The following is a 14,150-nucleotide window of genomic DNA, read 5'->3' on the forward strand; positions in this document are numbered from 1 at the left end:
GTACTTTTCTATCTGACTCCCCCGGTGCTCTGTAGAAAAGACAGGGACTTGGATGTAAAAATAATTAACACATGGACACAGAATTAAAACTGAGAAAATGTATTTTTCATTTCATATGCAGAGGTTGGTAGAGATGGGTTAACATTCTCAGTTTTACAAGCAGCATCACAATGTTTTTAAAATCTATTAGCTGTGTTAAGAGAATTCTGTGGGCACAGATTCCTCTGTTCTGACTGAAAGATCAAAGCTCATTCTCGTAATGAGTGACAGTATGTGTGACAAGTGGCAGAGATCAAACATTTCCACCCAGGCTTTTCAAACCAGTTTTGGTGAGTGCAGTGCAGCACCAATCTATGAACCCTCTCTTCACCACTTACTGTCATGTGCAGAGTTCTTGTGTCTGTAGAGGTGAGTTGATTGAGTCTTTATATCTCTGTCACTAATTAGTACAATGTTATTTAAATTCACATTTCTAAATACTAAGTTAATATTGTAAAATTGTTAAGATCACATTATTGTGCTGACATACACGTAAATAAAACCATTTTCAGACATGACCTCTGGAGGACGTTCGCAGAATTGGGTCAGACTTTCTGCAGTTTTGTCTTTTCACATGCAGCAGATTCTCCGCTCAGACGTATTCACAACAACACATACATCTTATAGAGGATTCAGGTGAGGGGTGGAGCAGCAGGCAGACCCAGGATATAACGTTATTTTCAGTCTGTCGTGTGTTAGAAACACCATCAACACCCCCACTCACATTCGATGAATCCTGTGGACGATCTCCTGCTGTGTTCTCACATCAGTTCCTCTGGACTTTCTGCAGACTTTATACTAGGGGGCTGGCCAAAGCAACTCTGGAAAAAGTCCGGAGGCTCTCACTTGCATATTTGCATTCACACATACAGCCCCTCCGGAGGAAGTCTGGAGGATCTCCAGAGTTCAGTGCACTTCTGAAAGCAGCTAAATCTAACACAGTGGCATCACTGGCGTCAGTCCTCAGCTCCGCTCTATAGTGTCCGATGGAGTCCTGCCACTAATTCCTGATAGTATGGCTCTGAGAGGGGATGAAATACAAAGACTTTTAAAGTTGTAAACAGATTTTACAATTTACTCTCACAATGGAAATTGTCTTCAGAGTCACAAACCTGTGTCAGGCTCAATAAATGAATGTCTAATGAGGAAGTCCAAGACCACCATGGCTGAGTTGGGCTTGAAGTCATCAGTGGCCAGCAGTTCTTTCACCTGGAACCATGACAGGGTGGTCACAAAACTCTCCTCATATTTCTTCTCTGGATGTTAGACATATATATATATACATCAATTAATATATGAAATGGACTAACTTGAAATGTAATGTGAATAATACCTTGTTTAAATATTTTTCATCATTTGGACAGTGCTGTGTTGCAAAATGCGGTGATTGTGACATAACACAGTTTGCCTCTACTTGTGTTGCATGGTTGTGTTTGGGTATGAAAAGTCTGACAGGGACCAGATAACTGAACTTTGCAAAGTTGTCCACAGATTGGATCAAATCACCACTAACCTCCTTCACCACCATCACCACAATCATGAGGTGAGACCAGGACATGTGTAACATCCGGGACACGTGGGCTGTGTCTGAAATCAATCACTGATTACTAGATAGTTCACTATATGGTGAGTTTGCAATTTTGTAGTGTTGTCCCGAATTTTAAGTGAACATCTTTATACCCTATATAGTGGAATCGTTGTTTCCCACAATGCATTGAGAAAAGCAGTGTACAAACAATTGTCACTATCAAGCAAAATATACCATCATGTATGAAACGCTTTACCAGAGGATCTCAGACTGCGTCCTGGCTCGTAAGGAGATAAAAGTTCTGAAATATAGGGAGGAGAAGCCTGTCTGGCTTTTTAAAGTAATTAAAAGTATTTTTTAATCAATCCTAAAATAAACAGGCAGCCAGTACATGGGTGCTTAAATGGGGGGTGATATGGTTACATTTTTGGATTGTGTTAGAAGCCGAGCTGCAGCATTCTGGACTCACTGTAGACGGTGGATTGATTTCTGAGTAAGACCACTATAAAGGGAGTTACAGTAGTCGAGGTGAGAGGAAATAAGGGCGGGAATGAGTCTTTCCAGGTCTATGTGAGGGATACACGATTTAACCGTGGCTATGTTTCTTAAATGATAAAAACATGATTGCACAACCCTCTTAATGTTGAGACAAACCACATCCAGATTTCTAGCTGAGGACTTGGTAAATGGTTCTAGCTTACCATTTTGCCATCATATCATTCTTGCTGGAGATGGGACCAAAGACAGTTACACTGGATTTGGACAGGTTTAGTTGGAGAAAGTTGTTTCCCATCCAGTCTTTTATTTCAGCAGAATGTTTTCTCGTTTCATGTTTTTTGTATCAATCAATCACATTTTATTTTGCATAGCCAATATTCACAAATCACAATTTGTTTCATTTGGGTTAACAAGGTGCAATATCCTCCAGACTATATGAATGGACTGTATTTAGATGGAGCTTTTCTCCTCTTGATGACCACTCAAAGCATTTACAGTAAAGTTACCATTCACCCACTCACACACACATTCATACAGTGCATCTATGTGCAGCACTTCGTCTATAAGAGGGCCGACCTTATGGTTAGAGGATGGCCACTTTACCCCCTAAGCCACAGCTGCCTCACCTCTTGCTTCTTCTCAGAGAACTTCACTTCCTGCCCCGTGTTCCTCCACCTTTTGATCACCCTGATTATTTCCACCTTCTAAAAAGTAGGTAAACACAGTTATGACCATCACATTCATAGAGCCTCACTGAATGTGATAGTACACCTGTGTGTTACCTCTAGACTAGATTACTGTAATTCCTGATTATCAGGATCCCCCAGGAAGACTGTGAAAAACCTCCAGTTGGTCCAAAATGCTGCAGCATGAGTGCTGACAGGAAGTAGAAGGAGAGATCATATTACTCCTGTCTTAGCTTATCTACATTTGCTCTCTGTAAATTTCAAAATAGTTTTCAAAATCCTGCTCCTCACATTTAAAGCCCTTAACAATCAAGCCCCTTCATATATCAAAGAGTTCATAACACCATATTATCCAAACAGATCACTTCGTTCACAAAACACAGGCTCTCTTGTGGTTCCAAGAGTCTGTAAGAGTAGAACAGGAGGTAGAGCATTCAGCTACCAGGCTCCTCTCCTGTGGAACCAGCTCCCACTCTGGGTTCAGGAGGCAGACACCATCTCAGCATTTAAAGTTAAACTTAAAACGTTCCTCTTTGATAAAGCCTATAGTTAGTTCTGGATCAGGTGAGTCCTGAACCATCACTTAGTTATGCTGCTATAGGTCTAGACTGCTGGGGGAACTCCCATCATCCACTGAGGACCTCTCCACTTCTCTCTGTCTCTCTGCCCCCCCACATTCATTCATTTATTTATTATAATACATGTCAATGACTAGTTCACTTTGTACTCCCATAGTCTCTCTCTCTCCATTTTTCTCTCTCATTTCAGATATCTCTGACCCCCGAACCTTAGGACAACAACTTTACCATTATTACTATTATTAATTACAATATCTCAGTAATTCATTATAATATGAATTGTGTCTGTTATCAATAATAATTAAATGTCTTTACACTGTTGTTTACTTTTTAACTAGTCAGATCTAATACCTGATGGTGCTCAAGTGTTCCCGGTCTTTTATCGCCGCCCTCCCCACTATCCCTCTCTCTTCTCTCCCCTCTTTTCCACCCATCTCTCCTCTCCTCCTCCTTATAATTATTTATTTAATTATTAATCACAGTTCCAAATTTGTAGTCAGTAATCTCATGAGACTTATTCAATAATTTGGCGATCTTTTCCCTTCCTTTGAAGGGTGGTGCCCCTATTTATCTTTTATCAATCCAATTATTATTTAATATTAATATTTTTAATATTAATATTTATCTGATAGCCACATTTATTGAGCGCCCAAAAGCACAACATTAAATGGTGCCACGTTTAATGAGTACATAATCACAACAGTGATTAAGTGCAAGACTTTGTTTTCCTGGTTCTAATAAAGAGCCGGAGGAAACGTCTCAGCAAAGACGGTTTCTTTGATTTGCTCTCTATCACCTTCATCATCTCTTCTAGGATTGTTATTCTCCTAATCATTTCCTCGCTCCACTTTACTTTATCCTCCTCCATTGCCTCCACAGCTTGCTTAGTGGTGTTGAGAGCCTCCTGAAGTGTGGACATTTCTGACTGCCACTGGAGTCTTTCCTTCCTTCCTCCTTCCTGTTCCTGTAGCAGAGCTGCCTTGAGCCTGGAGGTTTCCTGACTATGTGTAGCCAAGATTTGGGACTTGTCATGCTCCCAAAGGCATCTTGACTTTTCCAGTTGGTCATGGGCTTGAACCAGGGAGGTTTGGAGTTTGGATGTTTCCTCAATCTCTCTGGCAAGGCATGTCTCTGCCTCCATTCTTTTTTCTCTTTCAGTGTGGACAGCTCTCTCAAGGTCGCTGACCTTTTGGCTACCACTCGACTGAAGAATCCTCAGTGCTGAAACTTCCTTCCCTAGCAAACTGTTCCTGTGGACTGAGAAGTCGATGCCTCTGCCTGTGGAGATGGAGCCTGAAACACTTTTGCCTCTTCCTCCATCCCCAGGAAAGTCTGGTCTTCAATTGTCTCTTTCCTCAGGGCAGTCTGGTCTTCAATTGTCACTGCTGACTCTGTCCTAGGGATAATCTTTCTTCATATATCTCTTCTGACTTTATACTCAGGACAATCTCGTCCTGAGTCATCTCTGCTGAGTCCACCCTAAGGACAGTCATGTTTGTTGCCTTTGTTTCCTGACATGCTGGAAATGGAAGGCTGGTGTGTACGTCCTCATGATTGAAAATGCAAGGCTTAGTTTAGTAAATTTGTCTTTGCTGCATTTGTTAGATTGGCATAGAGACTTCCAAAAATGAATTTACAGAGCCTGATAAATTATGTGACACACAGAAACAAGATCTTCTAAACAACTGACAGAAGATCTGAAAATGAATCCATTTAATGCTACAAAGCAGGGGAGAATATAATAATAATAATAATAACTGCATTTGTATAGCACTTATCTAAACAAAGTTAAACAGCTAAACATGACTTTCACCTAGCCTGGAAGGATAGCTTGATATATTACAAGAAAGCACTTAGAAATGCCAGAACCTCTTATTATTCATTATTAATAGAAGAAAATAAGAACAACACCAGGTTCCTCTTGGGGAACCTGGGAAGCTGCTCCATTCCAAGTGGGATGAATACAATCTCTCCTAATCGGACCAGGTTTCCCCCAAAATGTTTGCCAATTATCTACGAAGCCCACGTTGTTGGACACCACCTCGACAGCCAGCGGTGAAAGGATGACGTGTGGCTGTCATCACTGGAAACATTAGGCAGGGGTCCAGAGAAAATTACGGAGTCCGACATTGTCTTTGCATAAGTACACACCGAATCAATATTGATTTTTGTGACCTCCGACTACGTCAGTCGGAGGTCATTACTGCCGACATGAATAACATTCTTACTGTACTTACGCTTACCCTTAGCCAGCTGTTTTAAATAGGACTCTATGTCGCCGCGATTCAAAATGGCTGATCCTCGCCTCCATCCTGGCAAATAAGTTAAATTTAACACACATACTGTTATCGCTAAAGGAGGCAGAGGAGTGAGTGAACATCAAGCACACTGAGCAGGAGAGAGCAGGGGAGGGGGAGGGAGAAGCCATTGTTAGCTGCTAATGCTATGTTGCTAAGCTAACACGGGTAGTGTGTAAATCACAGTGATTTAGCAAATGAGTCGCTAAGAGAGGGAGAGGTGAGTGTAAGGAATAGTAAAACTGTGAGTGTGACTCAAAATTAGCTTCAGTGAGTCAGATATTAGCAGAATAGGGAGAGACGAAAAAGAGAAGAGTTCAAAACAAGGAGGTGACACAATACGCTCACCGCAATACGTCAGCACGTCAACAACGCAACACGTGTTACTTGTTATTTGAAAGTTAATGTTAGTTCTGTTAGGCTTTTCATTTTTTTTTGCATGCATCTAACTACTTTCTTTAACCTGGCACCAACACCTCACACACTCATCTCCACAAACTTAACACACACATGTGATCTCAGCCACATGGTCCCACCACTCCAGGGGGCCTTTTGTCTTCATAGTGGCCAGCTGCCATTTTGAATCTCAGTCACACACACACACACACACACACACACACACACACACACACACACACACACACACACACACACACACACACATCTGTATATAGTAAGTACACCTTTTGTTAGTTTGTGTGTTTATACTTTTATTTTTTTCATAAATGTTGCATCAGTGTGAATTTTGCCAACCTCTATACTGTCAAGAAAGAGAAGAGATACTTTATTGATCCCTCAAGGGTAAATTCTTTTTACACTCGTTTTTTTAGATGCACTTTTTTTTAACCCTGAAAAACAATCCCACACACACAAAGGGCTCATAGACATGCACATTTGGAGAGAGATGGTGGAATGATGAGAACTCCATATCCTTCAACTTTGCTAGCTATTGATGTGGTAATTTTGGTTATAGTTATTTATTTAATTATTAATCAGAGTTCCAAATTTGTAGTCAGTAATTTCATGAGACTTATTCAATAATTTGGCTATCTTTTCCCTTCCTTTGAAGGGTGGTGCCCCTATTTATCTTTTATCAATCCAATTATTATTTCATATTAATATTTTTAATATTAATATTTAATATTTCTCTGATAGCCACATTTATTGAATGCCCAAAAGCACAACTGTGGAGGTGAAGGGGCTGGGAGAGCACCGTCACCTGCACCACAGAGGATCAGTCAGCACAGGTGAGAGCTGTTAGCTGATTGATCCTCATGCTTGAAAAGGCAGCAGCAGAGCTGCCTCGTGGAACACACTGGGGAAGAGACTGGGCGAAGCTAAAGGTCCAGCAGAAAGTGCTGGACCCTTTAAGTTAAGTGTTCTGTCAGTTCTCTTTGTATTAAATGAAAAGATGTTGCTGAGCACCCAATGGTTGGACTGGTTCGTCTCTGGCTGTCATGGTGGGTACCCCGTGGCATGGTCGACTGCCACAACACCATTTAATGGTGCCACGTTTAATGAGTACATAGTCACAACAGTGATTAAGTGCAAGTGTTTGTTTTCCTGGTTCTTTTAAAGAGCTGGAAAAATCGTCTCAGCAAAGACGGCTTCTTTGATTTGCTCTCTATCACCTTCTCCTCCATTGCCTCCACAGCTTGCTTAGTGGTGTTGAGAGTCTCCTGAAGTGTGGACATTTCCGACTGCCACTGGAGTCTTTCCTTCCTTCCTCCTTCCTGTTCCTGTAGCAGAGCTGCCTTGAGCCTGGAGGTTTCCTGACTATGTGTAGCCAAGATTTGGGACTTCTCATGCTCCCAAAGGCATCTTGACTTTTCCAGTTGGTCTTGGGCTTGAACCAGGGAGGTTTGGAGTTTGGATGTTTCCTCAATCTCTCTGGCGAGGCATGTCTCTTCCTCCATTGTTTTCTCTCTTTCAGTTTGGACAGCTCTCTCAAGGTCACTGACCTTTTGGTTTCCACTTGACTGAAGCATCCTCAGTTGTGAAACTTCCTTCCCTAGACCCACTTTAGTGGCATAAATTTCTACAATTTCTCGCTCCACATCCTTTGCCTTTCTGACGAGGTCATCATTTTCATCTAACTGAGCGATCATTTTCATGTGCTTCTCATACAGGAGCTGATTCAAGAGTTCAGAGTAGGCATGTGTAGTCAAATCAATCCCACTGCCAGATTCAAACTTAGGCTCAGATGCAGACACAAATGCAGATGCCTCTGTGTGTGCAGAAACATCAGCTGTCCCAGCAAACTCTGTTCCTGTGGACTGAGAAGTCGATGCCTCTGCCTGTGGAGATGGAGGCTGAAACACTTTTGTCTCTTCCTCCATCCCCAGGACAGTCTGGTCTTCAATTGTCTCTTTCCTCAGGACAGTCTGGTCTTCAATGGTCTTTGTTGTGTCTTTCCTCAGGACAGTCTGGTCTTCAATTGTCTCTGCTGACTCTGTCCTAGGGATTATCTTTTCTTCATTCATCTCTTCTGACTTTATACTCAGGACAATCTCGTCCTTATTAATCTCTGCTGAGTCCACCCTCAGGACAGGCATGTTTGTTGCCTTTGTTTCCTGACATGCTGGAAATGGAAGGCAATTTACAACTCCCTTTTTTTTCTTTGGGGGAGACTGCACTTTCCTTTTCACTTCAAATGCAGATGCCTCTGTGTGTGCAGAAACATCAGCTGTCCCAGCAAACTGTGTTCCTGTGGACTGAGAAGTCGATGCCTCTGCCTGTGGAGATGGAGGCTGAAACACTTTTGCTTCTTCCTCCATCCCCAGGACAGTCTGGTCTTCAATTCTCTCTTTCCTCAGGACAGTCTGGTCTTCAATTGCCTTTGGTGTCTCTTTCCTCAGGACAGTCTGGTCTTCAATTGACTCTGCTGACTCTGTCCTCGGGATAATCTTTTCTTCAATTATCTCTTCTGACTTTATACTCAGGACAATCTCGTCCTTATTCATCTCTGCTGAGTCCACCCTCAGGACAGGCATGTTTGTTGCCTTTGTTTCCTGACATGCTGGAAATGAACGGTGATATACATGTCCCTTTTTTTTCTTTCGGGGAGACTGCACTTTCCTTCTCACTTCAGGTCTTAAGACGGGAATTCCATATACAACTTTTTCTATTATGTTCTTCTTCTTCTTTTTAGATGTAGTTGGCTTATTATTCTCCCTAATTTCACTTCTGTCTGGTTTATAGATCTCTCTTTGTAGTGGTGGGAAATTAATATCATACATTGATTGATTGAACGTTAGAAGCGGTCCATTGCTTTCGGTCACTTTATTCCAATTCATGCTGAGATTTCTACTCGATCCTCTTCACTGAAATGTCTCTAAGTAAATATTAATGATAAAACAATGTGAGGCATTATACCTACTATGGGGAAAATGATGCTTTGTAAACCCTAACATCAAAGCACATTGAAGGCACGAAAGAAGAATGCCTTTACATCAAAATCAAAGCCCCAGAGAATGGTGTCCTTTGCATCAAACTCAAAGGATGGAATATTGATAGAACAAATGATCATATATGTTTGTAATAAAGACATCTGTCTAAAATTGGCCTCTTACATCATTATGTGTGCAACTGTGATCTGATTTCCTGTTGAAGTTGACAAGTCTGTTAATAGTAGCACAAAGAGAAAAGAATTGGTTGCCTGGCTGAGAAAACTGAGATGTGTGGCCTGTTGACTGCACCTCTTCATCTAACAGCTCACTAGGGTTGCTCCTGACTGTTCCATTTCTCCCTGCAATATCTCTAACTAATCCCTGGTTGAAAAAATACCCCAAATAACTGTTACCTTGGTTTGTAAACATGTTACATAGAATAATGCAAATGTTAATAGTAGTGAGACAGAAAAACTCCAGGGCAACAAAAATAAAAAAAATATCGTTTGCGTGTTGGACGTAGTGTGCACAGCTTTTTATTAACAGTCTATGATGTAGTGTTACGTTTTCATTCATCCTACCTGGTTTATCTGCATAAAGATTTTATATTCAATATTTACATGAGATGAAACAGAATTTGCTTATTTACTGTTCACGTGTGTGGCTTTGAATAGGTTTGAATGATGTTATTTTTACATACATAACACTGCGGCTATTTCAGGTCTGTTAAGCCATTGACACAACCTTCAGGCCATAGTTCACAGCTTTTTGAAATTCAAACATCAAACTGCATCAAAACAAAAACATTTAGCTTTGAGGTCAAATTGATAAACAGGAAGTGATTCTGTGAATATACAGTGTCACAAAGAAATGCAATATGTCACCTTGTACTTTACATATACATTACATATATACATACCAGCCACAAAATGTTGCCTTTTTAATTCTGTGTTCAAGTGAAAAATAAAAGAGTAAAATCCATAAAATAAATGTTATTATTAAACTGTTATTAATTATTATTAAATAATTATTAAACTGAATCTCCTCTCTCTCACTTCTGTCCTGTTTGGAGATGCCTTTAGGAAGTGATGCGAAATTAATTTCATCCACCTTCGGCAAGGATTCACCCTCTGCTTGGAAATGCATTGTCTTCTGAGGGTTGACTGTTGGCAGCTCAGTTTATTTTATTTTGAAGAAATGACACCACGACTTGAAACAATACAATTGATGATCAAATATAATCTATTTAATGTGAATGTGGACAGCAGTGACATCATAGAAATCATTTTTTTAATTGGCTGGTGTGTACGTCCTCATGATTGAAAATGCAAGGATTTGTTTAGTAAATTTGTTTTTTCTGCATTTGTTAGATTGGCATAGAGACTTCCAAAAATGAATTTACAGAGCCTGATAAATTATGTGACACACAAAAACAAGATCCTCTAAACAACTGACAGAGGATCTGAAAATGAATCAATTTAATGCTACAAAGCAGGGGAGAATATAATAATAATAATAATAACTGCATTTGTATAGCACTTATCTAAACAAAGCTACAAAGTGCTTCACAGGAAAATTATAAAATCCATGGCTAGAAGAAGAATACATTTAAATTAAAAAAAAGTAATTCAGTCAAATTTTTTGAGCCACAGAACCGGTTGTGGTGGTTGTTGTAATGAAAATATTAACTTAAATTGTACCTTGGTGTAATCAAGTATTCAGGCCTATTAATCTGAACAGCGTTGAGAAAGGCTAAAAGTAAATCTGACTGGCTACTGGCAAGTATGGCAGTGCTATGAAAGCCATGTGGCCCACTCAGTAGATCAGATGTCATTACCTCAGTGCCTTTTTTATTCTCTTTATTTATTCATTTGTTTTCAAACTAAATTGAACTAAATACCTACTCTCATAGGTTGCAGAGTCAGAAGCTGCCATATTAGCCCATTGACGACTGTGGAGCTGAAAAACTCCCTCTTTAACTGGGAGAAACCTCTGGCAGAACCAGACTCAATGTGTGACAGTTTCTGACCCAACTACACATACTGTTCATGTACAACCATTACAATAACTAACATCCATAACAATAAACATTTTATTTTCATTTTCTTTTACTCTGTGTCAATCTGTTCATAAACTAATGGCCACCTTGGGCTTGCAAACCTCTGACCAGGGATGCCACGTCAGGTGTGATGGTTGTGACAGCCAGCCTAAAGTCCTGGTAGACATCGAGTCTGTTTCGGGCTTTTGTTTTTATTGTGACAAGGGCACTGCAGGCTGTCTCAGACAGGTAGGTAGTACTAAATGGGAGAATAACCTTTGTTACTGTGTGTTTGGCCAGGGTGTGAGCGACAGCGTGTCCTTTGACGATCCAAAACTGTTTGTGTCCTTTTTCCTGGAAATATTTTTTTGACACAGAATCAGCTTGCAGGTCAAAGTTCATCTTCACAGCCGAGGTACGCCACAACCTCAAGGCTGGAAATGTAGGGATCCATCACCCACATTTCCTTTGACATTTAGTCGTCGATGTCGGCAAAGCGGCTCTTAATCTCCTCACGGAGCAGCTTCATGTGCCGGGTGAACTCTATGTGTAAAGACGCACTGCGGTGCCATCAGACTGTTTCAGCAGAAGTGGAAAATGCTGCAAGTCCCCATTTGACATTTTTGCAGCTCTGTACTCCAGTTTGCGCACAAAAGCATCCAGAGTGTCTTTGCACTGCATGACGTTTGATTCGGGTCCTTGCATTCGCTTGTTCGTCTCATTGTACATTGTGAATGTGTCTGCCAGGTAAGCCGCTTTGATCCAAAACGCATCAATGAGCTGTTCACACAGTGGTTGGTTGTGATGTTGCAAGAATTCTTTTATTTTTTCTTGCAATCCCATAAAACGCACAAGCACTTGTCCACACGACAACCATCTCACCTCCGTGTGAAGCAGTAATGTTTGATGTGCCTCATCCTCACACAGTTGGGCCAAAAGTCTCTTATTAGTAGGGCGAGCTTTAATAAAATTTACAACTTTAACAACAGTTGACAGGGTGTTGCTGAGGTCTTCTGAAAGTTGTTTACTGGCCAATGCATGGCAACGCAGCATGCAGTGAAAAATCGTGCACCCTGGGGCTTTTGTTAGGCTTAGTTCTTGAGTTGGACCCCAAAGCAGACGCGGACAGGAGGTTTTGCGGTTTAACAGAGTTTATTTATACGAACACAAAACAGGAGCAGGCTGGGGTGGCAGGGTGCAGGCTGGCTCGAAGATCCAGGGTGAGACGAGGATGAATGGAGGAGCAGCGAGGCGCACGGAAAAGGCTGGGTAGAAGGAAGGAGATACGAGTTGTTAGTGAATATCCATGAAAACGAACACGGGAGTCGAGGACATCGATAGCACATGAAGATACCGGACGGGACGGAATAATCTGGCACAGGAGTGGAGTCAGGACCAGGCTTTTATTGTGGGGATGATGAGGTGATAGAGATCAGGTGCGCCTCGTCGCTGCAGCCAGGAACCAGCCACGCCCCCTTGCCACACACACAACCTGCGCTGAGAAAACAGAAAAGGGGAGGGGGAGAGACACCACAACAAAACACCAAACAGAAATCACCACAGTACCCCCCCCTCAAGAACCGCCTCTTGGCGGTCTACCTGGCTTGTCCGGGAAACGAGTATAAAAGTCAGTGAGGATAGTGGGGTCAAGAATAAAAGCACGGGAAACCCATTGACGTTCCTCCGGCCCATACCCCACCCAATCCACCAGATATTGGTAGCCCCGCCCTCGCCGACGTACATCCAAAACTGCCCTTACCGTGTAGGCCGGATGGTTATCTATTACCAGGGTGGGTGGAGGGGGCTCGGCCGGAGGGCTTAGAGGGCTAGAGGACACTGGCTTGAGGAGAGAGACGTGGAAAGCAGGGTGGATCCTTAATGAAGGGGGAAGCTTGAGTCTCACCACACATGGGTTAATGACCCGATCGACCTCATACGGTCCAATGTACCTGGGGGTCAACTTTCGGGACTCCGTCTGGAGGGGTAGATCCCGCGATGACAACCAGACCTTTTGACCTGGCAGGTACACAGGAGCAGGGGTGCGATGTCGATCGGCCAATCGCTGATTGTGGGCGGTGGTGCGGATGAGTGCTGCCCGAGCCTCGCGCCAGACCCGACGAGCGCGTCGGAGGTGTGCCTGGACGGATGGAACTGCCACGTCAGTCTCCTGGGCTGGGAAGAGTGGAGGCTGGAAGCCATTGGCAGCCATGAAGGGAGACATCCCTGTGGCAGAGCAGACCAGGGAGTTGTGGGCATATTCAACCCAGGGAAGGTGGATGGCCCAGGAAGCCGGGTGTTGTGCTGTCACGCAGCGCAGGGCCGCCCCCAGATCCTGGTTGGCCCGTTCTGTCTGGCCGTTGGTCTGTGGATGGTAACCCGACGATAGGCTAGCCGACGCCCCCAAAGCCTGGCAAAACGCCTTCCAGGTCCTGGCTGAGAACTGTGGCCCCCTGTCCGACACGATGTCCACGGGGATGCCATGTATCCGGAACACGTGACTGACTAGTAGGTTGGCGGTCTCGAGGGCGGATGGTAACTTAGCGAGCGGCATGAAGTGAGCTGATTTTGAAAAGCGGTCCACTACGGTCAGGATAACAGTGTTCCCTTCAGAGGGGGGTAGACCCGTGATAAAGTCCACCGCTATATGCGACCAAGGGCGGTGAGGGATGGGCAGGGGGCGCAGCAATCCCGCAGGAGCCTGATGAGACGCCTTACTCCGGGCGCAGACAGAACAGGCGGCGACAAACGCCTTGGTATCCGCCGCCATGGAGGGCCACCAGAAGCGTTGCTGCAGCAGGTTCAGGGTACGGCGACATCCAGGATGACAGGAGATCCGGGACGAATGTCCCCACTGAAGGACTGGAGATCTGACAGACGGGGGAACAAACAACCTGTTTGGTGGACATCCTTCTGGGACAGGCTGATCTCTCTGGGCCCCCTGGACCACACCTTCAATCTCCCATCCCGCTGCTCCCACCACACAGGAAGATGGTAGTATGGTGCTCCCAGATGTGTCCTCCACTGGCGGGGAAAACTGACGTGACAGTGCATCGGGCTTTATGTTCCTCGACCCCGGACGGTAGGTAAGGGTGAAGTC

Source organism: Paralichthys olivaceus, chromosome 6 (assembly GCF_024713975.1).
Source record: "Paralichthys olivaceus isolate ysfri-2021 chromosome 6, ASM2471397v2, whole genome shotgun sequence".
Taxonomy (NCBI): domain Eukaryota; kingdom Metazoa; phylum Chordata; class Actinopteri; order Pleuronectiformes; family Paralichthyidae; genus Paralichthys; species Paralichthys olivaceus.